Consider the following 27,254-nt stretch of genomic DNA (forward strand, 5'->3'; position numbering starts at 1 on the left):
GCCATAAGTTTGATAGAATGTGAATTTGGTGAAGTTCTGAGGAAATTGGCTGTTCACACAACGTTAACGGGGCTGTAAATTGGCGCAAACTTTTTGCAGGGCATTTGGGCGACGCCCACTAAAATGTAAAATGCACATAACCTCTGACCCAGCAATTCCACTGCTAGGAATTTATCACAAGGGCACACTCTCTCGACTGTGCACAAGTGCACGTGTAAGGGTGTGTAGGGCGGCACTGTTTGTCATCCCCCAAAACCGGGGAAAACTTTTATATACCATCTATGGATCAAGTTTCAATTAGCTGGGTTACAGCCTCACAGTGGACCGCTCAGCAATCAGGACGTCAGTGTCATGGAAGGATGTGTGTTTTGCATTCTGACAGGGGCCCCATTCTCAGCACAGAGCTCTGCACATGTCTCCACCCGCAAAAGTGCTGGTCCGGGAAATGTTCAGAAAGGTTGCACCAAATGCTCACATTGCACAGTCACCTCTGGGTGGCTGCGGGGCCGCAGGGATGGGGTGTGCTGAAAGCATTTTCCCTTTCATCGTGCGTGCTTTTATTCTGGTTGGAAGAACTAGTTTTTGCCATATTGTTCATTGCTCTACAATTTAAAGAAGCCTATTTCACGAAAAGGGAATGAAAACCAAGGGGTGGGGGAAGGAAGAAGAGGGAGGGTGGCAGGTAAGCTGGGGCAGAAACTTTCTCATTCTCTGGAGTAGATGAGCCCTTTGCCTCTTTGGATGCAGACCGACACCAGCACAACTGAAGCTTTAGCAATTTTACCAAACTTCACGAGCACGATACCCTCTCACTTCTTCTATACGTGAAACAAGGAAGTGCCAGGCTGTTTCCCTGGTCCCTGCAAACCGCGCTGGGAGAAAGTCCTTACGCTCCCGGAAGGCAGACGCGCCCTCCGCCCGTGACACACAGACTTGCGTTTTGCCCGATGTTCTGGGCCGCCCAGCGACTGGCGCCATGGAGCACGAGGCAGGGAGCTCGCCCGGCTCTGCAGAGATGAGACAGACGAGGTCAAGAGGCTGGCTGGCTTTCTCAGGCCTGGGCCGTCCTGGAGGCAGGGGGAGGGCTTCCCGGTGGCGGCCTCTGCCGCTAGTGCACTTGAGGGTTTTCCAAATACAGTAGCTTTGTCTCTTCCCCTTTTAGATTCTGGTAGCTGATGGGAAGCTAGATTGATTCTTGTCACTTATTTCTCAAAGTTAAAATCATATTTGAGGTCTATTTTAGAAGATAATGGGCTGGTGCAGAGGATTATTTTTTAAGAACTCTGTAAAAATTGAGAGATTTTCAGAGGGCTTTAAAAATGACTTTTATGGAAAAGGAGGAGAGGTCAGCCCTGCCACGGGGCCAACCCTGCAGAAGGACAAACCCTGCAGGAAGAGCCACGGGCCCACCTCCTACAGCCCAGCCCCACAGCGAACTCCACAGCCATGCCCGCAGCTGGCAAAACACTCTCCTGCACTCGGAGGGTTCAACACTAACGAGCCTGTCAAGGAGCTGGGGCTGGGAGCCGGCCGATGGGGAGCCAGCAAGCCTCGGCTGGACCCCTAATTGCTTCTTGCGCAACTGCGGGCCCGGCTCCCAGATCACAGGCTCCCGGGTCGGGCGCGAGGGCCCGGCTCTGCCAGGTTGCATAAGCCTTTGCATAGCAGCATCATTAGTCATGAAGACGCAGAACAAAGGGCCATTCTGACCAGGGAGGCACTGACTGCACGGATCCGCTCTCAGGAAAAGAGACAGTGCCGGCACCTTCTACCCGGAAGGGGTCCCCAGGGTTCGGAGGAGGGTCGGAGTATCTGCTGCCTGCAGACTCCGTGGGCATCTTCTGGTCCTGCCGACGGCTTCTTGCTGCTGTTGCCGCTGTTTCATCTCCCACCAGGTCAAGACGCTCGGTCCCAGCCCCTTGGCCTCACTCACCGACTGGGGTCACGCCTCCCATTGGGCCTCCGAGCCTCCCGCATCCTGGCCTGGCCTGTCCTGGCTCCTCCAGGCCTGCATGAGGCTGTCGCCCGGCCACATGGGTCTTCCTCCGTCAGAATTAGTATGTGTGAAATCAGGTTCTAAAGTGTTGCTGCCCGGGTTGCTTCTATTAAAACCAATACAAGAAGCTTAGAGAACTGTCTTTAGAAATCATCTGGGCTACTCCCCTGACATTACAGATGGAGAAACCGAGGCCAGAGGAGCCGAGGAGAGCTGACTGCACCACGGCTGGGCCCTGACGCAGGCCCTGCGTTGCCCCGATGTCGGGGTGCACGGCGATCTCACGTGCTCTCTGTCTCTCACGTGACTTCGGTGTCTGCCCGAAACCTCCCCACCACCACCCCCGCCGCCTGTCTGTTCACCTGGAGAGCCCAGCCCTGCGTGTGGCTGAGGAGATAGTCATGGCAACACTGCAGCCTGCAGGTTAGACTGAAGATAACACCTGGTCACCTGCACGGAGCCTCCTGACAGCACAAGGGCAGGGCCAAAATTTCCCGAGAAAAAACCTTGAATTTCCCATGATTTTGCCCAGAAAACTTGGTCTTTCCACCTGCGGTTTATAAGCGAGGCCCATGAGGATGGAGAACGGCTGGAGTCGCCCTCTCCGCCCTCTGCCCACAGCGGCTGCCGCTCCGTCAGGCGATGGGGGGGGGGGGGGGACACTGTCCTTCACATTAAACTCACTTCCCTGAGGTGAGAGGTTGACCAGCTGGGCTCAGGGAAGAGCCATGCATGCCAAGAGTCCAGGTTTTCACACTCCTCAAATATCTTTAAGACCAACATAGAGAAACGCAGGCTGGATACTTAAGCACAGACCATGTAAGTGGATTCATCGGCTGTACCCCAAAGGTGCCAGTTCACGGATTAACGTCCACCTATAGGGAGGCCTCTAGTGACAGATCGAAGAATTCTTTTTCACCATATTGGCCAATGAACTGGATAGAAACATCTTCAGACCTCTGCTCAGATGTCACATTGGTGTGAGGTTTCCTCTGGCCACCCTGCCCGTCTCTCGTCCTTGTTTTATTTTCCTCCTGGGCACCTGCCATCAGCATACCATCCATGGAACTTATTTATCTTTGTTTAGTGTCTGTCCTCCCTACTGGAATGAAAGTCCAGGAGAACGCAGATTCCTTTCTGTTTCGTTCACCACGGTGCACACCCCAGAGCTTAGCACAAGGCTTGCATAGCGCGGGGCACTCTGGAGACAGTCACTGGGTAGGTGGATGGGTGGACAGACGGACGGACAGATGGATGGAGATATCAAATGTGAAGATGAAATAACCCAGGAGAGCGAGGGTAAATGTTAGATGACAAAGTCAACAAGCACAATCATCTCGGCAGGTGAGAACGGCAGTCTACAGCTAGCAAATGGAATTAGCAGGCTGTGGAAAGCACTCCCACACTTAGACTTCAGGGAACGGTTGCACAAGTGCACGATGGGAAAGATAATGGGGCTGAATGGCAGCACATGCAAAACTGACAGCATCTCGGAAGACGGCCGGCTCGACCTGAGTCAAAATGACACCAGACTGTCAGAAAGCCTAAGCCCTGGTGTCCCCACTCATTAGAATAATCATAGTTTTCAGTGGACAAGCACCTCCTATACGCTTTCCTTCATTTGAACTCACATCTTTTCATACAAACGGGAAACATTCATGTGACAAGGCTGTTCCTTGCAGTCTGGCTTTTGTAAGAACAAAGATGAGAAAGAATCTATAAAGAATGAAAATGTGTGTACGCGTAACTGAGTCACTTCGCTGTGCACCTGAAACTGACACAGCGCTGTAAATCAACTCTACGCCACGAAGATTAAGATTGTTTTTATTTAAAGGAACAAAGATGAGAAACCACCTAAATGTCCACCAATAGGAACTGACATGCCATGGATACAAAACAGTCTTTTAATGAAGACTCTTTTTGAAAAAAAATAAATTTATTTATTTATTTTTGGCTGCGTTGGGTCTTTGTTGCTGCGCGCGGGCTTTCTCTAGTTGCGGCGAGCGGGGGCTGCTCTTCATTGCGGTGCGCAGGCTTCTCATTGCGGTGGCTTCTCTTGTTGCGGAGCACGGGCTCTAGGCGCACGGGCTTCAGTAGTTGTAGCACGTGGGATCAGTAGTTGTGGCTCCCGGTTCTAGAGCGTAGGCTCAGTAGTTGTGGTGCACGGGCTTAGTTGCTTCGCGGCATGTGGGATCTTCCCGGATCAGGGCTCGAACCCGTGTCCCCTGCATTGGCAGGCGGATTCTTAACCACTGCGCCACCAGGGAAGCCCTTAATGAAAACTCTTAATGTACTTATCTGGAGCAGTATCACAGGCAGGTAGGTAAGTGGAGGAGATCTAAGAAAAAAGAAAATAAAAGCCCGTTTTTGTTTAGCTTCCAGTAAAGCCGTGGGACTCGGGCGACCTTTGACCATTCGCTCGGGCATCATCTGGGTGCTCATTAGAAATGCAGAGTAGCCGGCCCGATCCCAGACCCACTGCAACACAGTCTGCATTTTCATAAGATTCCCAAATGATTTCCACACACCTTCACTTTTGAGAAGTGCTGTTTTAGAGAAGGAATTTCACCCCGCTTCCTCACCTCATCCACACCCCGAGAAGGGCTGCCGCCCTCTCCCGCCAGCCTCCCTTCTCCAGCCCTTGTCCCGGGGGCCAGGGAGCCCGTGCATCCCAGTGGCCTTGGGTCCCCCCTGAAAGGCTCACCGGGACACACTCACGAGCTCTGGACTCTGCAGGATCCTCCCTGATGAGCTCCGAGGTGCCCAGGGCTGAGCTGACACCAGTGGCTGGTGACTTTGCCCAGCGACTCTGCTTCCCGCGTCCCACTTCCCGCAGGGGCGTCCGTAGGTGGACGTGATTGGCTCTTGTTGGTCGCACTGCTCAGGTCAGGACACCGGCTGGTGGCATGGTCATTTCTAGTTGTCACCATCTAAGTGTTCAGGACTGACATCAGAGGGAACCCATCCTGGCGCTGTCAGCTCCTGCTCCCAGAACCGACGGCATCTCCAGCCAGGCAGCCAGGCTTACCCCATCTTCCTTCTCTGCAGCGATAGGCAGCCTGCGGCCCTCACCCCGTCAGGATCTCAGAGCCAGAAGCAAAGCGTCCACACCAGCATCGTGCAGCTTGGAGCGGGGCGGGCTTGGTTCCCATGTTGCAGTCACGGTGAGATGCACACCGGCCTCGGGTTGCCTTGGCTCCCAGAGGTCCAACTAACTAGGATGCTAACTAGTTAGTTAGGGCAGCATCCTACAGGATCTGTACCCCGGTGACCAAAAAGCCCCCACTCTGGAAGTCAGATCAGTCCAGGAAAAAAATGTAAAGGTCTTTCTGATTCATTTCAGAAAGAATCAGTGTCTGTGAGACTGAGCTATGGAAAGTGCTGACCTCTGGGAGAGGTCAAATCACCAGCTTACAGAACTTGGGGAGCTGCAGGCAGATGTCCCATCAGGATGACGTACGGCCTCGCTGTTGAGCCCAACTGAGGCTGTTCAGGCTCATCTTCTCCACCTACCGCACTGCTTCCTGCACGAGAATCACTTTTTCTTCCCATACGAATTTTAATGTTCTAAAATTGGGATGTCTTACAGCGGAAGTCCATATTTATCGTGTAGTATTTCCTTTCTTTCCAAAAGGCTATAATTAAATTGAAGATGCATCCTCCCCCCCCGCAAAAAAAGGGAAGCCCCACCCCTGCACTTCACACCCACAGCAGCTGCACACACCACATGTTCGCAGCTGTCAAGCCACCAAAGGCCATGGAGGAACCTTAAACATGTATCACTAAGTGAAAGAAGCCAATGTGAAAAGCCTCCACACTGCGTGATTCCAGCTCTAGGACGTCCTGGAAAAGGCAACACTATGGAGACAGTGAAAAGATCAGTGGGTCCCAGGGGTTTGTGAGGAGGAGAGCAGGGGATTTTAAGGCAGTGAAATCATACTGTGGTAAACTGTGGACTTCGTAAATAATAATGTACCAGTATTGCTCCATCAGCTGTAAAATGCACCAACTAATGCAAACAGTTAATAACAGGAGAAGCCGTGGGAGGGAGGGAGGGGTAACTGGGAACACTCTGTACTTCCCACTTAATTTTCTGTAAACATAAAACTGCTCAAAAAATAAAGTCCATTAAAAAATAATGAGTCCTGGTGCTTCCCTGGTGGCGCAGTGGTTGAGAGTCCGCCTGCCGATGCAGGGGACGCGGGTTCGTGCCCCGGTCCGGGAGGATCCCACATGCCGCGGAGCAGCTGGGCCCGTGAGCCATGGCCGCTGAGCCTGCGCGTCCGGAGCCTGTGCTCCGCAACGGGAGAGGCCGCAACGGTGAGAGGCCTGCGTACCGCAAAAAATAATAATAATAATGAGTCCTTTAAAAATTAAAAATAGAATTAACATATGATCAAGCAATTCTATTACTAGGAATATATGGGTGAAGAACTAAAAGCAAGGGCTCACAGAGATATTTGCACACCCGTGTTCGCAGCAGCCCTGTTCACAACAGCCAAAAGGTGACGGCACCCAAGTGTCCATCGATGGAGGATGGATGGACACGAGGTGGTCCATCCAAATAATGGAACGTTATTCAGCCTTAAAAAGGAAGGACATTCTCACACCTGCCACAATGTGGAGGAGCCTTGAGGACATGATGCTCAGTGACATAAGCCAGCCACAAGACAGATGCTGTGTGACTCCACTTACATGAGGTCTCTGGAGTCATCAAACTCACAGAAACAGAAATTAGGAGGGTGGGTGCCAGGGGCTGGGGGAGGGGGAACGGGACATTATTGTTTAATGGGGACAGAGTTCCCGTTTTGCAAGACAGAAAAATTCTGGAGATTGGGTGCTCAACAGTGAAAATACACTTTGCACTACTAGTCTGTGTACATAAAAATGATTAAGATGGTAAATTTTATCCTATGTGTATCTTACCACAATTAAAATTGAAAATGATGAAGAGATCAGTGAATATCTGGCTTAGCTTTGCTCACACACAGATATTCCTGGAGGAAAACGCAAAACCTGACAACGCAGTTACTTCAAGGCAGGAGGATCAGTCGACTGAACCAGGAAGGCTCTCCACACACTTTGAACTTTTAGCATTTTCTTACCGTGGACATTTCTCAACTTTTCAGTTTAAGAGAAGTCTGGTCGACAACCCTACATCCCTTTCTATGGAAGCAGGTGGTTTGGAGCTAGAGAGTTGGTTTGGGGTTTCTTCCCCACATACAGTTGTCACTTTTTAAACGGAGACTTTAATTTGCGGCTCCATTATCTCAGTACTTGCAGCTTCGTGAGGGAACCTTTCTGCAAACTCTGGGAAGCCGTTTATTCGCAGGAGCCCGAATCTGCCGTCTTTGGTACCTAAGAGAACAAAACATGTCCATCGACGGTATTGCCTCTGTTGTTCTAATAGCAGTGGTGGGTTTCTGAGAATTCATCTCCACCCTGTCCTGAGCTTGTGTCCACTAACAGCCCTGCCCGGCATGATCCGGGGGGCATTGTGTGTCAGCACAGGCCTGAGCTCTCACGTGTATTATGTCATTTAATGGCCTGATAACCTTAGACTCACCACTACCCTTCCCTCCCTTTTACATATAAGGGGACTGTGCATAGGATGGCTAGATAACTTTTCCAAGGCCTTGCGTGCTGCCTTAGAGACCGATTTTACACCAACTTTGCCCTATGGTTCCAAAGCCTGTGTGTTACCATGACCCCATGCTGCCTGGGACGGCCCTTCAGTGCAGGCCTGGAGTGCAGCCTGTGGCTGTGAAGCCACAGGACACCACAGTGTGGGCAAGCTTCCCCCCAGGACCCAGAGCTAGTCCCCCGAGAGTGCAAGTAAGTGGGCAAGCTCCCAAGTCTCTGAGTCTGCAAATCCCTGTGACGGCTGATGAGCAGACAGGATCCTGGGGAACAGGGGGTGGTGGAGGGGCAGCCGTCCTGCTGTCCAGTCCCAGCTCCCCGTCCCACCAGCAGCACGTCCTGGCTCTGCTGAGACCTGCACCACCCAGACACGACCTTTAAAGGATTCTCTTATCACCAGCGACACCAAGGAGCAATCGCTAACCACCAGCCCTCACGTGAAGCCAAGAGGCTCCGTAAAGGAGGTGCACGAGATTTCAGCAAACGCTGTGAGCTCAGCGTGTTTGCAGAAGTAACGCGAGTGTCTGCGAGGGCTCGTCCTGGCCCCACAGGGAGCTCCAAAGTGGGACCTTCAGGGAACGTGGAGGTCGCACCAACACCCTAGACCATCCACTGCGTCCTGAGACGGGGGAGCTGACTCCCCGCCCTGAGCTCGCTCTGACCACCCTCCACCCACCCACCCACTACACGGCCCTTTAACACCTTTAGAACAAAATCCCCAACAGGAAATCAAACGTGAGAAACGCATCAGGGGCACCTGAGGGGACCACCCGTTTGTGAAAGCCCCAAGCTTAGAATCAATTTTTACACTATTGTTATTAAGCCCAGGGGCAGCCGTGCACAGAAGGAGTGTGTACCTGGGTGCCCCTCGACACTCTACAGGACGGGATCACTGCCGTGGGGGGCACACTTCACAAGGAAAACCCACTCAGCTGGGGCTCAGACGCTGCCCTGTCTGGCCGAGACGCCAGCACCCTGCCAGATCTGGAGATGGCCAGTGGGCAGGTGTGTCGTGCTCTGGGCCCTCCAGGTGAGTGGGCGTCCTGGACCACCGGCATCTCCATTGCAGACCCCACGTCTGCGACGCCGTCCTGAGCTTCTCCAGAGCAGCGCTGGTGGGAGTGGGGTCTGTGCTCCATCCTGTGCTCAGCAGGGTGGCAGCCGCCCAGCCCCAGCCCACGGCTCCCCCTGACCTCCACAGGGTCACAGCGGTGTTGCGACGAGGTGCGAGTTCTGGGCAACACGAGACCGCGTCACGGTCCAAATGTAGCACCGTTCACACAGTAAATCTGCTGTGACCAAAAGAGAGGAGATGTGTGACGTGGAAGGAAAAGAGACAGGAGAAAGTGGCAAGAGAAGCAGCGTTAGAGAGCTACGCGCGGACGGGGCCACGGAGGCTGCGGTGGCGCCTGGAGGGCGAGCGCTGCGCGGGCTCGTGCCCAGACCCCTGCGGGGTAACAAGCGGGTGGAGGGGATGCCGCGGAGCCCAGCCAAGCCGGGGAGGCCCTGCTCTGCTGACCGTCGCGGGTGTCGGGAGAGTGGAGGGTCCCCAGCCTCCAGCGCCCTCCCTCCCAGGGCTCCTTGAACCTGGTGTCGGCCGGTGGGAGGGGCCCCGTGGGGGGGAGCGCGGCAGTGGAGGACGTTGGGCATCCCCTGCGACCTCCTCTCAAGCGTCAAGAGCAGCTCTCAGAGGTCTTGGTGACTAAAGATTCTGGAGTGGTCACTTGAGGACCGAGAACACAGGACGACAAGATGTACTGTGAGACTCCGAGGAGACCTCCTCTGCAAGATGGGCCAGGCCTGCCCACACAGCTCCCTCCTTTCATCCTGAACGTGCTAAGTGGGGGGCAGGCGGCAGGGGGCTGCGGGGGCCCTGCCAGCTGTCTTCGGAGGGTCACTGCTTCACCGGAGGCACAGCTGGGAATTCTGTCACGAGCTGAACTGCTCATCGCTCAAGGCTAGAAACCGAACGTGGGGAGTCAGTGCAGTACTTAATTTTTTGAACTGTGCGGTCTTCTGATGTGCATGAACAAGAATGACACAGCTTATCTGTGCTACGACTCTGGAAATGTATTGACATGGACATAGAAAGCGGAGAAAAAAGAGAAAACGGTACACGTAAAACCCTTCAGGCTCCTACAATAACTATAGCTTTGTCCTCATAAATATTGCTTGAGCTAACGTTATCTCCAGAAATGACAAACGTAGCACATGCTTCTCACAATCTCTGAAAGAATGCAAAGATAATAAACAGCTGATAAGCTATCACACACGCCCTTCCGTTTACTCTCCAAATCTCACCGCAGTCAGTCTTGACATCCCACTATTATCCTTACATACGTGCACACACACGTGAACTCATTCTCTCTCTCTCCAACTTTTCTAATTTAAAACATCATGACACCCCTCCAGCTCAAGAGACATAACTCATTCTTTTGAGTCTTTTTACAATATCCCATGATACAGACGTCCCAGGGCATAGTAAACTCCCTTGCTGTTGGACCGTCAGGCTGTTTTCAGGTTTTTGCTGTTAAAACAGTGTAGACATCATTGTGAATGGCAGAGGAATGACCTCCAGAAATCCTCTTCTCCATAAAAGCAACAAAAGCCCTGGGAAAAACGGTCATCATCAACTTTCTCTGACCTCTGGAAATTAACCAAGGCTTGCAATAACCCGAGGATCTTTTATTCAGGTAAAACAGCTGAACCTCGGAACAGAGAGGGCTTTGTGGCCTTTTAACTCCCCTATTGCCATCTCTCCTCCTCCCTCTCTCCTTGGAGCCTGGAAAACCCACAGCCTGAAATCCCACTGAAAACCAGGAGCCTGGCAGCCGCCAAAGGGGAAGGACGAGTTGGAACTTCTTCAAGGCCCCTTCCCCAGTGAATTCTCATTATATGGCTTCTAGGTGGTTCTATGAAAGACCCCACTTTATCAAATGACCCGACTCAAATAAAGTGCAAACAATGTTTCCCCCAGGGGTGTTTGTGAAAAACAAATCAGTAGCAGTTGTGTAACATCATGACTGCCTGAAACAGCGGCAAAAATTAGGCTAACCGAAAAACTTAAAAGGAAAAGCTGAGGCATGAGATGTCCAGAGAGGGCCTTGAAAAGCCCTGACATATTCCTGGGATTCTACGAGGCCACAGGCGTGTGCATGGCTCTCACATCCCAGGAAAGACCTGAGAGGGTTCTAAGCTCTCAGCTCTGGCTGACCTTGAGGCTCTGCGCACAGCAAGCGATGGCTAAGGCAGAGACGCCATCTGCCCTGCCGCGTGCTGAGGCATGGCCCAACACACACAAAAAGACCTTGGCAAAAACTGGAAGATTTCCTGGTTCCAGACATTGGAGGAAATTGTCTAGTCATGAGCTGACCACTGACCTAACCGAGCAGAGACTTTGGTGACCACACGTGACAAAGAATACAGACTTTACAGAATTAGTTCTGTTTTTTAAAAAAAGCCACTAAACAAACAAACAACAACAAAAGCAACAACAAACAGTAACAACAACAAACCCTGGGTGGGAGGGAGAATTTGATTTATAGAGTTGCCACATTATATTATTTAAAACAGGCAGTTTTCCAAATAAATTACAAGACATGCAAAAAACAAGAAATCATGGCCCACACGCAGGTTAGACAAAGGTTTTGCATCAGTAATTTTAAATATGTCCAAAGAACTAAAGGAAACCATATCTAAACAGCTAAAGGAAAGTATGAGGATGATGTTTCACCAAATAGAGAACGGCAATACAAAGAAATCGTTTTCTTAAAGACCAAATGGCAAATCTAGAAAAAAAATTACAAAAACTGAAGTGAAAATTCACTAGATGAGCTCAACGTAAGATCTGAGCAGGCAGAAGAAAACAAAGCGGAACTTGGTAAGACAGATGAATAGATGTTATCCAGTATGAGAGACAGAAAGAAAAAGTAATGGAGAAAGATGAACAGTGCCTCAGAGACCCCCGGAATCTTAACAAGCAATTTTACTTCTTCTAGACATTCTTAAGGAAAGGTGGCGTTTCCCCCCGTGAGTGTGGCAGTGGAGACCTGGTGACTCTAGCGCGGGACAGCTCCTCGTCCCTGTGTCTTCATTTGTGGTGAGACGCCAGCAGTGCGAACGTCAGCACAGTTGTTCCAGAGCAAACCACAAGGTTCAGAAAAGGTGTTCATCCCTCGGAATATTTCACCCCATGTGTGCCTGTTACCCAGCACTCACTTGAAGGAAGCCGCCTTCCATGATCATTGATAGAATCCCAGATGAAGACAAGCAAAACGGTAAGTCAGGCATCCTTTTTAAGCTGAAAGTACACGTTTGCAGACAAGATCTTCCTGTTTGCAGGTACAGCTTCAACACGACAGGTGACAGTGGTGTCAGAAAGCAGCCGTGCCACGACTCCTGACCTGACTCGTCAGCCAGCAGACATCCAGCAATGTCAGCGCCTGGCTTGCCTCTTCTCTGTGCCGTTGTGAGCCAGTCTCCAGCAAGACCGTCGCCTACTCCGGAAGATGTTTCTGTGGCTTTTTCATTTCTCGTTCGACAAGCTTTATCAGGCAATTTTTGGTTTTTAAAAGAACTCATCAAGTCTATGCTTAAAATGTTCTATGTCTTTTCCTTTAAACTCTGAATGACAGGCCCAAAAGTGATGGCTCGGTGTAACTGGCACCTTAATATAATTTGAATTTTTTCTGTTGCATTAAACACAAGGTACATTCTTAATCTATAGAGCTGAGGGGGAAATAGCTTTCGTCATATTTCCATTTCTTACTTGCAGTTTCAACCAGTTTCTTTGAATTAGACTTCTTTCTTAAGAGAAGGCCCTGATGCATGCATTTATCCTTTGCAGCATCTTTCTACGCAGACAGTGCAGCTGTGCACTGAGAAAGCAAGCCTTCTAATCTCCCATTTTAAAGCCATTGAGTCATCCTTAAATATAACAAAAATATACACATATATTTTTAATTTATTTATTTTTTATTTATTTTTGGCCGCGTTGGGTCTTCTCTTGCTGAGCGCGGGCTTTCTCTAGTTGCGGCGAGCGGGGGCTACTCTTCATTGCGGTGCGCGCGCTTCTCATTGAGGTAGCTTCTCTTGCTGCAGAGCACGGGCTGTAGGTGCACAGGCTTCAGTAGTTGTGGCACGTGGGCTCTAGAGTGCAGGCTCAGTAGTTGCGGCGCACGGACTTAGTTGCTCCACGGCATGTGGGATCTTCCCGGACCAGGGCTGGAACCCATGTCCCCTGCATTGGCAGGTGGATTCTTATCCACTGCACCACAACAAAATATATTATAAATAAATTTCATTTTATTTTAGAATAAGATATTACATTCTAAAATAGTAATAGTTTCAGACACAACTATAAAATTTAGAAATGTTTTTCCATAAGTTGAAATATTAACAAAAACAAGATGAAAAGGTATAGTTACTTTTTTGTATTTCTGCATAAGAAACTTGAAATTACTTTTCTTTCTTATTTTCCCAAATGTTATGTTATTGTTCCCTGACTATTAGTGACATTGAACATTTTTTTATATATAGCTTTTCATATTTTCTCTTCAGTGATCTCCTTATTTATATAGTTTGTTCATTTAAAAAACTAGGTTACCTTTTTCTTAATAACATAGTATTTTCCCCATTATAATTAATATTATTATCTTTGGCTTTGGGGTTTTTCCCCTTTAAAAATAAAGCTTTTTAATATTTATATAATCGAATCTGTGCATTTTGTCCTTTATAGCTATGCATTTCCTACACAGTCTGGATGGTCATCTTTACCACAATATTACAAAACTCTTCTCTCATATTTCTTCCAGTATTTTATTTCACTTTTAGATTTATATATTTAAACTGTCTGAAGTGGAGGATTATTTATGGTCTTATGTATGATTTTTTTTCTTCCACATGAATAGACAATTTTTCCAGCACTATTTATTGAATAATTCTTTCTCCACCAATGAAATAACATGCCAACTTTATCATAGATGAAGTTCTTTCATACACGTGGATTGTTTCTCAATGTTTGCATTTGTTCTACTAATGTATTTGTCCATCCTGTGCTCATACCTCTCTGTAGCTTCATGGGTAAATTCTAATAATATATAAGTATATACCCTTGGTCACTAATCTTCGTCATCAAAAATGTCTTGTCAGACCTCATGCCTTTACTTTTCCATACAAATGTTAGACACATTTTGTCTAGCTAAAAAAAGCTAATGGGATTTTGTTTAAAATTGCATTAAATTTATGTATTAATTTGGGAAGAATTATTGTTTTCTTTATTCATGTATTTATTATTGCCTTATTAATCAGGTTTTACATTCTGTTCTTTGATCAAATATTATGATATTTTAAAAATATAGGTTATTTTGATTTTGCTTATCCTTTGGTGTATTATGATGTTTGTTGCTGTGAATAAAATTTTCACCTATTTTTTTTTTTTCACCTTATTTTTATACTAAAAGTCCTGTTAACCGGCTTGGTATTGAGTCTCTTGTATTTTCTACGTATGGAAGCATTTCATTTGTAAAAAAATTCTTCTGGATTTTCTATGTACATAAGCATTTCATTTGTAAAAAAATAATTCTACTTTCTTTTTCATTGGTATATCTTGTAAAATGCTGAATACTAGAAATTACAAAAGATATCTCTAATTCCTGCTTCTAGGGGAGATGTTCTTAGTATTTCTCAACATAAGTAATTTTAATGATAGCTAAGGGAATTTGAGATTTTCCAAAATAAATTTATGGAAATTATAGTAGGTATAACGGAAGATAACTAGTAAGAACAGAGAAGTACTGAAAGCTGTTAATCTCTGAAAATGCACATACGTACAACTTAACCCTACTTATTTAGAACATTCTAGAGAACACGAGAATAGTGAGCTCACATTCCACAGCCTCTGGAAAACCCTACTGCACACTTGTGGGAGAGGGAGGGGGGAAGAGTATTTAGTATTATTAGGAAAGTGGTTTTGAGCTCGAAACCTCTGAAAGGGTCCCAGAGACCCCAGGGGCCCACAGACCACGTTTTGAGAACCCTGTTGTAGGTGACTCCCGTCAAAAACTTCAGAGATGCTGGACTGAACCGGTCCTGAAGGTGGAGTCCAGGGCAAAGAAGGAAGAAGATCATGACGCAGGTCACCTGGGCTTCCCTGCGGCCTTTGGGGCTTCCAACCAGGCTGAGGAGGCTTGGTCCTTTGAGGGGAAGAGCCTGGTAAACACTCACGTGCAGCTGGCCTTCTCCCGCAGCCGCAAGCTCCGAAAGAGAAAAGACACCCGTGGGCAGCCCGCGCGCCATTCTTGCTTTCCTGCGGCGTTTCCTCGGTTCCCAGGGATGTGATCAACCGCAGCGCCAGCTTCGCACATATGCAGACCATTCTCGAGACGGTCGTAAACATTCGGACTAGACTGACTCAGTCATGGGGACGTTTTGGCTCCAGCCTGTGCTGAACTTTGCCCATTCCAGAAATATCCCGTAAGACATTCCCAAGGCTCTGAGTGATGCAAACCACATTTCTCCACTTACCAGAGACAAAAATGAGATTGAGAGAACAGGCTTCTTCCCGATAACGGGGCCGTGCGAACAGAGGCCAGCATACGGGGCTCGTCTCCTCCCCGCGCTCGGAACAGACCCCTCGGCGTTGAGGGTGATCTTCCTCAGAGCTGACACCACGCAGCACCCTCTCTCCTGCCCGCGGGCGGGGCTCCAGGGCCTCAGACGTTCTGCAGAGAGAGCGCTGGTGAGGCCACGCGCTCACCATGTGTCCCCGCGGCAGGCCGGCCCCACGGGCAGGATGAGGCCTTCTTCGCTCATGCCTGGGGCACAGCACTGTGTTAGCCCACCCAAGATGAGCTGACGTGCGGCCCACCGTCCTGACGCGCAATCTGCCTTTCTGTTTCACGAGCGCGTTTTCTGTCTATGTTGGTCTGCTCGGGCTGCGCTTAAAGCACAGACATTTAGTCCCTCATGGTTTGGAGGCTGGACATCCAGGATCGAGGTGTGGGCAGGGCTGGTTTCTCCCGAGGCCTCCCTACTTGGCTTGGGGATGCCACCTTCTCCCCGTGTCCTCACGTGGTTGTCCCTCTGTGTGTGTCTGTGTCCTCATCTCCTCTTCGTATAAGGACTTCGGTCCTGTGGGATCAGCGCCCATCCTAGTGACCTCATTTTAACTTAACCACCACGGTAAAGGTCCCCACCTCCAAATACAGTCATCCAGTCCTGGGGGTTAGGGCCCAAACACGATTCAGGCCAGAACACTGTTTCTCCTGTTACCCCCTTGCGCTCCCTTAATTTCCACGTGTGCCAGAGACAGCCAGGTCCACCTCGTGCACCTCTGACTCCGCGGCGCGTAGAAAGGTTCCCGGCCTGCGACAAGGGTTAAATATGTATTTGTTGAAAATAGGAAAGTTTTACAAATAGCCACAGGTAGATACACCAGCAACACAAAGACGAAAAGTAATAAAACAAACAAAAATCCTATTTTGATGGGGCTCGATTCTATAATTTCATATTAACGAACGATCATTTATTCCCATGCAAAGTACCCCAAAGGATTCTCAGTGATGCCACAATAATTCTATGGAGTTATTTAGTGTCTTTACACTATTTTAAAGATAAGGGAACTAAATAAACTTCCATGGTATCCTCTTCAGAAAGCGGTTTAGGACCCGTGTACAAAGCTGCTCACTGAGTAGCGTGTAGTTTACACTGTGCCTTCCGGGAAAGCCTGCCACCCTGACAAGTGCCAGCATTTCACGATCCACAGCATCTGCGGATTAAAGGAAAATGGGTTTCAGGCAAAATTTCCCCACATGTGCTATCACATGATTCAATTTCATATGTAAATGAACTCTAAGGCATAGTGTTTAAAGCAGGAAGTGAAGCAAATCTGGTGGGTTTTCCCCTCTCTCCCTCTCTCTAAAGAGAAAAAAAAGGATGCTTCCCAGGGCACATGGCAAAGCCAGGACATTTGTATCTTCCCTTCCGTGAACTTGCAGACATCTGGACCTGCATCTGGAGTTAGGAGGCTGCGTCTCTGGCTGCAAGTCATTGCACACTGGATCTGGAAAATGATTCATCCAAAGGAAAAGTGCCGCAAGATGCAGCCAGCTTCTCGAAAGTCATGGAAAAAAGGTCTTGAAAAACAAAGTTGTTCTGAACTCCACAAAATTGGCCGGATGCTTCAGAAGTCCAGGATTTTTCTCTGCTGACTTTAGGCCCCTCAAGCACCGGAGATCCCTAAAATGCCCCCACGGGGAGCAGCAGAAACAGAAAGAACACCTTCGTGACTGCTTCCATGGGCCGTCCTGTTCCACAGAGCCGGCCGCAAACAACCTCTTGTGCCACATTCAGCGAAAAGCACAATTTTAGGAAATGCAATCAACCTGGGGTCCCAGTGACCTGCAGATAACCTAGTCCACAACAATGAAACCTGAAAAAAGATTTCACTTGAAACAAGGACAAGGGAAAAGAAACTTGTAAAAATAAAATACTTCCCCATTTTAGGAACCAAGTCAATGAATTCTCGGAGATTTCGGGTCCCTGCCTTCGTAGGTCTGCTCTGGGTCCGGAGCCATGTTGAGGTAGTTCTCCCAGGACTCAGGGAGCGCCCCCCGGGCCCCAGCACGCGGACAGCAGGAGTTAAATTTCACCTCGGAGGCCCCATCGTAATCGTCTGCTAAGTGGCCCTCGTAAGAAATGACACCAGGAAACCTGAGACACATTCCTTTTTTTTTTTTTTAACATTTTTATTGGAGTATAATTGCTTTACAATGGTGTGCTAGTTTCTGCTTTATAACAAAGTGAATCAGTTATACATATACATATGTTCCCATATCTCTTCCCTCTTGCGTCTCCCTCCCTCCCACCCTCCCTATCCCACCCTCCGTATCCCAGCCCTCTAGGTGGCCACAAAGCACCGAGCTGATCTCCCTGTGCATTACAGCTCTATTTACAATAGCCAGGACATGGAAGCAGCCTAAGTGTCCATCAACGGATGAATGGATAAAGACGATGTGGCACATATATACAGTGGAATATTACTCAGCCATAAAAAGAAACAAAATTGAGTTATTTGTAGTGAGGTGGATGGACCTAGAGTCTGTCATACAGAGTGAAGTCAGTCAGAAGGAGAAAAACAAATACCGTATGCTAACACATTTTTATGGAATCTAAGGGAAAAAAAACGGTCATGAAGAACCTAGGGGTAAGATGGGAATAAAGACACAGACCTACTAGAGAATGGACTTGAGGATATGGGGAGGGGGAAGGGTAAGCTGGGACAAAGCGGGAGAGAGGCATGGACATATATACGCTACCAAACGTAAAATAGATAGCTAGTGGGAAGCAGCCGCATGGCACAGGGAGACACATTCTTAGAGAGGACAGCGCAACCTCATAGGAGCCACCGAGCCACCCGGAGACTCAGAGGCAGGCAAAGGAGGGGAAGGCAATTCACAGGCTCTGGAGTTCTCCTCCAGCCCTCCCCCTGCTTCAGGGACAGGCCAGCGGCCAGGGGACCTTACATCTGAATTTCATTCAAAGCAAAAAGGATTTGAAAATCTTATTTTCACGTTCAAATGGTGATAAACCTAGAAAAGCAGGAAACCTTTGATTTTTTTGTTTGTTTGGATTTTTCTTCCTCTTTGTCCCCAGGACAAAGAAAATTCTTTTAAAAATAAGGAATTTAGCAAACTTTCATCAGGGTATTACAAACAAAGTGAGGCGAGCCGCTCTGGGCCTTGGAATGACAGCCTTGAAGAATCAGCGTTCTCTCCAAATCTAAACGGGAAAGCACAAGAATGTGGAAGGGAAGTTTTCTGCACAAGAAGAATTTGCAGTAAAAATGAGGTCGAGAGAACAGAGCGGGTGCTGCACGAACCAGCCCTGGCTGAGCCTTCAGCCGGCAAACCAGGCAGGACAGAGCTGGAGGGCTCCGGCCCCGCTGCCCCTTGTGTGTGACCCTCCACCCCTCACCAGGCCCCGGCCTCTGGAGGAACGACGTGGCGGCCACGACCCCGCTCGGCAGCCCAGCGCGGGGGGACCCGGGTCTCAGGGGCCATTGCCCCCCCCAGACTCTGGGGAAGGGGTCTTGAACCAGCCTCCCTGCATCCGCACATCACAAAGGCATTGTCTGACAGCCTCCTTAAGGATGGATCCTTGAGCATACATTTTCTATCTTGAAAGACAACAGACCACTTTATAATCTAGGAATTGCAAAGCAGAGACTTTACAGGTAACATTTGAAATGAGAAGAGCTACCCGTCAGGAAGGAGAAGCAAGGAGAATTTATGCTGACTCTGCAGTAAACCAACTATACTGATATCCTAAGTGGTTTCTATGCACTCGTTGGACATTGTGTGATCAATTCTTCATAGATACTAATAAGACTCACTGTTAACAAACTCCAACCCATCATTCCAACTCTTCGTCATGCACCGAGCGACCAGGGACGGGAAAGCAACGCTGATGGCAGAAAACCTGACCGCTTCAACGCCCTCTGCGCTTTCACTCCCGTCAGTTCTGAAACGAGGGTTCCTCCACTCACAGGAAAATTCTTAGTTTTCAGTCCTAGTCTCTTCGAAAACTCACCAAAACCAAAAAGACCCATGAAGACTGAGCATTAATACTTCTTCCCTAACTCCCAGCCCTTCCTCCTTCACCTAGCTTTCAACTTACATTCTCTTCCCTCACTCAGAATCTCCAGAATTTCACAGGTCCCACGTTGGGGACAAATAGCAGAAGGGAAGGTGGAAGTCACCTCGCTTTGTCACAGACCTGATGAACTGTCACCCTCTTAGGTCAGGATTACACGGCATTTCTTGACAACCGCTTTGTACCCACAGCCGAGATGGAAGACGTGTGTCTGCATCTGGTACTGTGTAACCGGACTGCATCTCATCCCAACAGTCCTGGCGGCGGGAGGATGCAGGAAATGACTTGGACCCTGAAAAAGTGGCCTCATTGAGACAGTGCGGTTCATAACAGAATAAGGGGGCTGGGAAGGACTGGCTGTGCAGCCTCAGGGCACGTTGCTAATAAAAGTGCTGGTGAAATGTTGTTTTAAGTGCCCAGACCTATGATGTCAGCGTTCTTTTTGCACAGAGGGGCTATTTACTACCCCATAAGCTGGAAGATGGGGAGATTATGGGTGAAAAAAATGGTTCCCAAACCGAAATGCAATCACTCACTCGCCAGTGCCCCAAGGACTCCGAGTCCGTCTCCAAGTCCTCTCCAGCCAAAAGCAAAGTCCTGTGTCCTAAGCGGTCGAAAGCTTCCTGCCCTGATTCCATTCTCAATATATATGCCACATCTGAGCCAGGACTGGGTCAGCCTGTGTATCTCTGGGGAAAACATGCTTGTCGTGTCCCACTGCCTGCAGCCAAGGTGAGAAGGCGGGGGGCGAGGAGGGGAAGAGGGGGAGGGGGCCTGAGAAGAAACCCCCCCACATCTTAGGTCCCGTTGGCGTGGGGTGCAGACAGCCAACATCAAAGCCAACTCTTCACACCTCACCTGACGTGGACTGTATTTATGCGCCCCCTCCCCGCACAGGCTAAATGCTGTGCTTAGAGACACAGAGCCAACCGAGCCTGACCCACAGGAGGTACTCAGAAAACATCTGCTGACTAAGCAAGTTAGGTGTGCTCCCCCTTCTCCGGCCCACGGTAAAGGTGAGAAAGCCACGTGCTGCCTCTGGGAGAAAATGTATGTGCCTTCCCCCAGCCCAGGGCAGGGGCTGCGTCACTCAGGAACACGGGGAAGGGTGCCCTGTCCATCGAACACACTGTCAAGTTGATGAATACACACTGAATTTCCCCCCTTTGTGTGAGAAGCTGATTCATTCATATTCAACATCCATTTCTGGTTCTATACGCCGGAAGAGAAGGTAATAAAGACTATATCTCTCTTAAACTCATGGCCAACACAATACTTAGTGATGAAATTCTAGAAACATTCTCATTAAATCAGTGTGTGGGGGGCGGATAGGGAATAAAATAGCCACTCCCTCCAATACCATTTACCATTGTCTAGATGTTGTAGCCAACGCAATAAAACATGACACAGAAATACGAGGCACCATGTTTGGCAGCATCTCCCAAACGTGTTCCTTGGAACGCTACTTCCCTGAAATGTTAAACAGTTTCTTTGGTGCAAGACTTCTCGATGCCGTAAAAATCCTGACATTTGCTATGAGTCTCCAAGAAGGGACGCATTATCCAGCATTTCCCAAAGTTTTAAATATCGAATTGTTTTTTCCCTCTGAGAATTTGAGAAGTCATGTGTTCCTTGGAACACCCTTTGGGAAACTCTGACTACATTTCTTTCTAGTCTTCATATACTTTAATTTGCATATTTAGTCAAATACATCCATTTCTCTGAAATAAAACAGTAGTTAAGAATAAGGGCTTTAGAGTAAAATACCTTAGGTTTGAATCCCACATCCTGGACTGACTGAGGGACTGAGGGGATGTTCCTTCATCTTCCTTGACCTTCAGTTTTCTCATCTGTGAAACAAAGATCATGACATCTCTCTTACAAAATATTGTACATATTAGACCTGTAATGCATGTAAAGTTGCCTACCCTCAGGTATAATTAAAAATTCCAATTAAAACATCCATGAGATATCACCTCCATTATGAAATAATCAAAACTAGGAAAGATGAAGTGAGGTGCATCCTCTTTTATCACAGCTGGTGAGGCTGTAAAGTGTTGCAACTCTTAGAGACAGTAATTTGACAGTTTACTCAAAAGCCATAAAATTATTCATATATTTTGATTTAGTAGTTTCACTTCTAGGGTAAAAATTTTGACAAAGATGTTTGTTGAGGCTTCTTTATAGTAATGAAATTTCGTAAAGAATATCAACGTCCATCAATAGGGAACTAATGAAATAACTCACAGTACAGGGGCTGCACATTTGTCATTTGCTGGCTGCCCCTCTGGGGTGTTTCCTCTTGTGCATAATCCTGTTGGGAGGAAGTACCTGCCAACCCAGAAATCGGGGGCCTGAACCTCTCTTCTCCCCACATGCCCAGGGCAGGCATCTGAGTCCGGTTTGTCCAATGATCACCTCTCAGGACTTTGAATCTGGAGCTGATGAAGAATTATTCGTTTACAAATTGTAAATACTCTACCTTACGTATTTCCTGACGTGTGCGTATGTGTGCGTGTGTGTGCATGTGTGTGACTGTGTGCATGTGTAAGACTGTGCATGTGTAACATCAATGTTTTTCTAAGTCTCATCAGAGGTGTGTCTATCTTATTATTCTTTTCCAAGAAACGTCTTTGGTCTGTAAATTATCTCAATGTTGCTGAGGTAGGTCGCCCATTTTATTGATTTCTGCCATGATTCTCAGGATTCCCTTCCTTCCTGAATGCAGAAGGTATTTGCCATGTACCCGCCGACCCCATGTCTTTTGAATTTCCTCCATAATGAGTTCTGTCTCCCAAGGTGGCAGCCAGAAACTTGCCTTCCCAGCCTCCCTGTACTGGGTTCACACCTGAGATTTACACTCTGCCAATCAGGCCCTCCCACGTGAGACCTCTCTGAGACAGAGCACACTGCAAGGAAACAGGCAGCAGGCCTGGAGTGGAGAAACTCCCTCCTGGCCAGGTGACTTCAGGGGCGTGAATTAGTCAAGGAGACCCTGATGTCCAGCTGTCAGTGTTAGCGGCGCCGGCAGTGGCAGCAACTACGGCGGTCCTTCCACACCTGTTTTGGGGTGGAGTTCAACGTCATTCTGGTGATGCAGCCTCCAAAACGGACTCTTCAGCCCTCCCAAGCCAGAGAGCCTTTAAGTGTCCTTTAATAAATGCATTTTCTGCTGAAAGCAGCCAGAGTGGGTGCTGTTGCTTCTCAGTAAGAATTCAGACTGATGTGCTGTTCCTGTGGGTGGTTTGTATTCACTACAGGTTAAACACTCGGCAAACCACTTTTGGTTTTCAAAGTATGAATCTTTCATCTACTTAACGACCACAAGTAAACTCCACCTTCAGCTTTCTCGAAACCCTGCACTCGACTCTTATCTCGGCGTCATGACTGTCACCTTCATCCTTTCAGTCAGAGCGACACTCCCCCACTCCTCCCCAAGCATCCTGAGCTCCAGACCTGCACGCGTTGCCTACCACAGTCGGAAGAGGGCTGAACCTGCTAAGAATCTCCTCCAGTCGGCCACTTACGCACACCAATCCCACAGCCAGACTTGAGTGCCTACAGCATTTAGGAATAACGTGCCTCTGTGACCAAAATGAGAAAAAATCAGCATATCTGCAAACATACACCACTAGGATGTGAGCGCCTCGTGGAAAAATGGGGACGATGACAGCCCAAAGCTTTGGAACCTGCTGGGCTATATTGTAAAAACCCGGCGATGTCACGTGACCGCGACAGGACGGTGGCTCTTCATGGGGACGGCACCTAAAAGGAGAGGAGCCCAGAGGCAGGCCTGATGACCGTCTGTCTGTTACTGCTGCATCGCTCGTCCCCAGCAGCTCCCCTGGAGTGGAGCAACCTGGTCCTCGGTACTCTCGACATCCCGAGATCACTCCTTACGGCCTTTGTCTCTGCTGCTCCGCCTGCCGACCTTCCCATAGCCGCCTCCTCTGGGTCATCAGATCCCAGATCAACGATACCCCCAGGTCCCCCGTGGCCGACCACCTACCCGACGTCCATGTCTCAGCTGCATCACCCTGTTATAGTATCACCTCCGATACCGCAGGGGGCGGAAGGCCCTTGTGGCGAAAGGATTATTTTGATCTGAGTATCTTTAAGGAAAGGCAGACACAGGAGGAGCTCTGAAAACCTGGCAGAGGTCGCCCTCAGGAAGGGCTTTGCATTTATGAGGGAATCTCCATTTGCCAGTGTCTCCCTCTCTGTACCAGAGAGCCGCCGAGGACTCAGCATCACGGGAGACTCTAGTCACCTGAGAGAGCAGGGACTTCAACCTCCGAAACAAGCTCCTCCGCGTTCGCCCGCTTCTCCTGATGACCCCCCGTAACTGACTCCTCCAAACCTCAACATCTTTCTGCTGTTTTTAGCTGAAGATGGTGTTGAAGTGGAGGCTTGGCCGTTTCAGGGAGCGACTCCGTTTTCCTGGGTCTCTCCCATGGACACAGCACAGGATGTAGATGCTTGTGAAACTTGTGCTTGTTTTTCTCGTGTTGTCTTTTATCGCAGGGGGGTTTCAGCCACAGAACCTAGAAAGGTAGAGGGAAAATCATTTCTCCTCTCCTTCATTACCACCAGAAATGTTCCCTTATATTAATTTGCTTGCGGTCTGTCTTCAAACACTTTTCTCTATCTGAAAGGTTGTTTGGTACATTTGTTGGTTGTCTGTCTCCCCGAACTTAAGCTTTGAAAGCAGAGACCTTGACTGTCCTCCCCTGAATGTTTCCCCAGCACCTACGAAAGTGCCTTGCACAGAGCATCACTCAAAAATGATTTTGGAATTGAAGAATGAAATGAGAGCTCTAGGGCCTGGCCGGCCCCACCCCCTCCTCTGCTCTCCTCTGGGGTCATCCTCTTCTATCGTGAGTGCGCTTCTGACAAGGAGCCAGGGAAGTCACGAGATGGTCACAGGGGTTCCAAGCAGGCACCCTTATTTATCATCTTTACTGAGCATCCCAGGGAAGGGCTCCAGGTGCCTGAGGCTGACCCCACGCCTGCATGGGGCCAAGCACAGGGGCCAAGTGATACAGACAGGCCTGGGCCTGGGGGTCCCAGCTGTGTGGCTGCCCCGGGCCAGCACCAAGTGGAAGAAGCAGGATGCCTCCGGGATATGGAGATGCTGTCACTAGTAGGTAGAAGGGGGAACAAGATGCCTGGCGCACAGAGAAACAAATCTAGACAATTCTCTAGATAACACGAAGGTTTTAAAGCACATTTTTCTCCCATTCTCCGATGTACTGCTGTCTTTTGAAACTCCCAGTTATTAATGAAAGTGTCAACCTGTTTGACCTCAGGGTTTACTTTTCATCTTCCAATGACTCCATTTTCCTAGTTTCAAAGGGCGAAGACGTGTTTACCTCTCTCCCGCTCTAAAGGATTAATGGGAGGTTAATAGACATTAACCTAAGTTGTTCACCTTCTCTAGAAAAGACAAAGTGAATAGCAAGGAAATACAATGCAAAAGGGAAATTTAGAATCTTTTAAAATCATGTAAATTTTCAAAATTTAAACCTTTCCTTTAAGTAGTATTTAAAGCTTTAGGAAGCAGTTTACAGGAAGATGACGCAAATGAGCTTCTCATAATCAGAAGTAACAGAAATTACATATCGACTGAAATTCCACTTTTAACTCAAGATATGAAAGTAAGGTGCCCTATGTCCTTTCATCAGAAACGTGAACGAAAACTAGAAAACTGCACATAACATAGGCCAGGAAAAATATTTCTAAGGGGTGTTCCCTACATTGCCCAGCTCTGATCTTTCCGCCGTAGTGACACCCAAACTCCAGACATCAATCAAATTGCGGCCTCAAAACGATTTCCTAGTTAGAACGGGGTCGGGAATATATTATAATGAATTCAAGATACCCCAAATTACCTATAATTTTCACATTACTACAGACTTATATTTGCTGCTGTTGGAAAATAAAAGCCCCCCACCAAAAAAAAAAAAACCACTTATTTCCCAGTCATACTTACCTGCTAGATGCGTCTACATCCTTTCCTTTCCTTTCTATTAAATCCCTACATCCATAAAACGCACAACAAAGCTGTTTTTGGTAACTGACTTACAAATGGAAATGTCTTCAGGCTCAGCCCTTTTCTAAGAGCCGTCCAGCCACAGCCGTTTTCCACAGGTAGAAACCACAAAAGGAAAAGACGTTGACTACATTCGGTCCTCACTGGGCTCAGCAGGGCCCACTCCCTCTGCCGGATGCCAACACACACCCTCCACCTGACCAGCAGCTGACCGGGACCAGTGAGGCTTGACCCTGCCTCCCTGGAAAGTGCTCTCCACAGAGATCCGCCAGCCCTGCCCCTCCACTACATCCCTCCCCGACACTAGCCCAGACCCCCCAGTGCATTCTGTCCTCCGACTCAGATGGGCTCACAGAGGCCCCGTCACGCCCAGCCTCCACCCCAAATCCTGTCTTCCCAGCGGGCCTGCTTAACTGCCCACAACCATTTCGTCCTAAGACCTGGGTTCTGGAGTTTGGTTTGTATTTCCACGTCCCAGACAGCGTTTCCTTTCCGTGGAGGGACGGTGGGCGTTCAGAGCTTCTTTTGCTGAATGAAAAGTTGACAAATGGAAACAACTCACTGTTTTCCAGATTCTTAGCATATTTTAACTCCAGAGACTTGAGGATGGAATAAGTGACTGGGACCCATCAGTGGGTCGTCTCTTTCAAAGCCCAGAACTGCGCGCAGCTGGGTCTCTTTCTGCCGCGCTGCCGACACCCCACCCCATTCTCACTCACTAGATAAAACCAAAGGGGCATTTGCTTTTTCCAAAAATGTACCATCCCTCCAATGGAAAATAAAGTTCTGAATCTATCCTGGGCCTGCGTTGATGAGGCAAGCCATGTGAGCCTTACAATAGAACAGACAGCAGAGTGAAGTGTGAAAAGACCGCAAAGCCACCAACCTGGAGACGAAACTTTAGCTGTGAAAGCCAGTAATGAAAAGAAGGAAGAAAACGACCCCCGGGAAAAGAAAAGCTATTTTGTGTCAGATCGTTTTAAGAGTAAGTTACCTGCATGATTTATTTAAATGGCTATTAAGCTGCGAAGGTGTTTATCTATGTAAAATACGCATATTGGAAGAAGTCAGCTGGGAGCTTCACCCTCTAGAGGGAAAACCCAAAGTTCGTTACCAGCCGTCGGTCTACCGCAGAGAAGCCTGCACACCCCAGGGGCCAGGGATTCTAAAAAGGCCATTCAAGCCACAGGTGGACCCCGCGTTTCTCCATTTCCCTGTCCTTCCGCTTTTCTTCCCTTAAAAAAAATTCTTACAGAATTTGCATTTGATGAGGTTCAAGAGGTCACTTCCCCTCCCCTCTCCCGCTCGGTCAGTGGAGCAGCCACGTCCGGGCCACCCTCAGCGCCGACAGGCGGAGGTTTTGCGCTCGGACCGGCCGCCCTGCGGGCCGCTGCGCCCCCGGAGAGGCCACGCTGGTCCCGAGCACAGGCCGACAGCCAAAGAGCGGCCCTGTCCTGTCCGCCTTTTCCAGGCAGTATCTGGAGACGGTCCGACACGGAGAAGGCGCGGCCGAGCATCCGACGGGGACACTTGGAAGACGCGAAAACGAAAACGCTGGCTCCGCTCACCATCCCCGGCTGGGCTGCTACACTTGTCGCCCTCCGTGCCCCGCGATGCTGTGCGGCTCCCACCCGAGGAGGCTCCCTCCCCTCTGGGGTCGCAGCGGCGCACCGCCCAGAGCTCTGGCCGCCCTGAGCGGCCGAGGCGGGGACAGGGGATGCCCCTCGAGCCCGACGCGGCCGCGGCCCCGGATCGATTGTGGGGCTGGGCGCGCCGCACCTGCTCCGCGCGCCGGGCTCTGGGCTCCGGCCTCGCGCCCGCGGGTCGCGCGGGGGCCTCTGCGTCCCTCTTCTCCTGGCTCCGTTTCCAACTCTTCATTCTGTCTGTACCTCGAAAGCTAAAACGAAGCGCCGG

General features: G+C 49.1%; 1 long non-coding RNA gene across 6 annotated transcripts; it reads right to left on the reverse strand.

The window, feature by feature from the left end:
* Positions 1-4,183: 4,183 nt before the first annotated feature.
* Positions 4,184-25,891, reverse strand: LOC113631655 (uncharacterized). Of its 6 annotated transcripts, XR_003437474.1 has the most exons (5): positions 25,281-25,891; positions 23,559-23,832; positions 21,056-21,138; positions 19,825-19,977; positions 17,912-19,580 (listed from the first exon to the last, which is right to left on the reverse strand). It is a non-coding gene; the product is annotated as an uncharacterized LOC113631655 (long non-coding RNA). The 6 variants fall into 6 exon arrangements; XR_003437477.1 differs by lacking the exons at positions 17,912-19,580; positions 19,825-19,977 and adding an exon at positions 4,184-4,334 and having other exon boundaries at positions 25,281-25,887; XR_003437472.1 differs by lacking the exons at positions 17,912-19,580; positions 19,825-19,977 and adding an exon at positions 6,308-7,354 and having other exon boundaries at positions 25,281-25,886.
* Positions 25,892-27,254: the final 1,363 nt, after the last annotated feature.

The sequence above is a fragment of the Aethalodelphis obliquidens genome, unplaced genomic scaffold (genome assembly GCF_003676395.1).
Source record: "Aethalodelphis obliquidens isolate GAN/ISIS:26980383/991018 unplaced genomic scaffold, ASM367639v1 scaffold34, whole genome shotgun sequence".
Taxonomy (NCBI): Eukaryota; Metazoa; Chordata; class Mammalia; order Artiodactyla; family Delphinidae; genus Aethalodelphis; species Aethalodelphis obliquidens.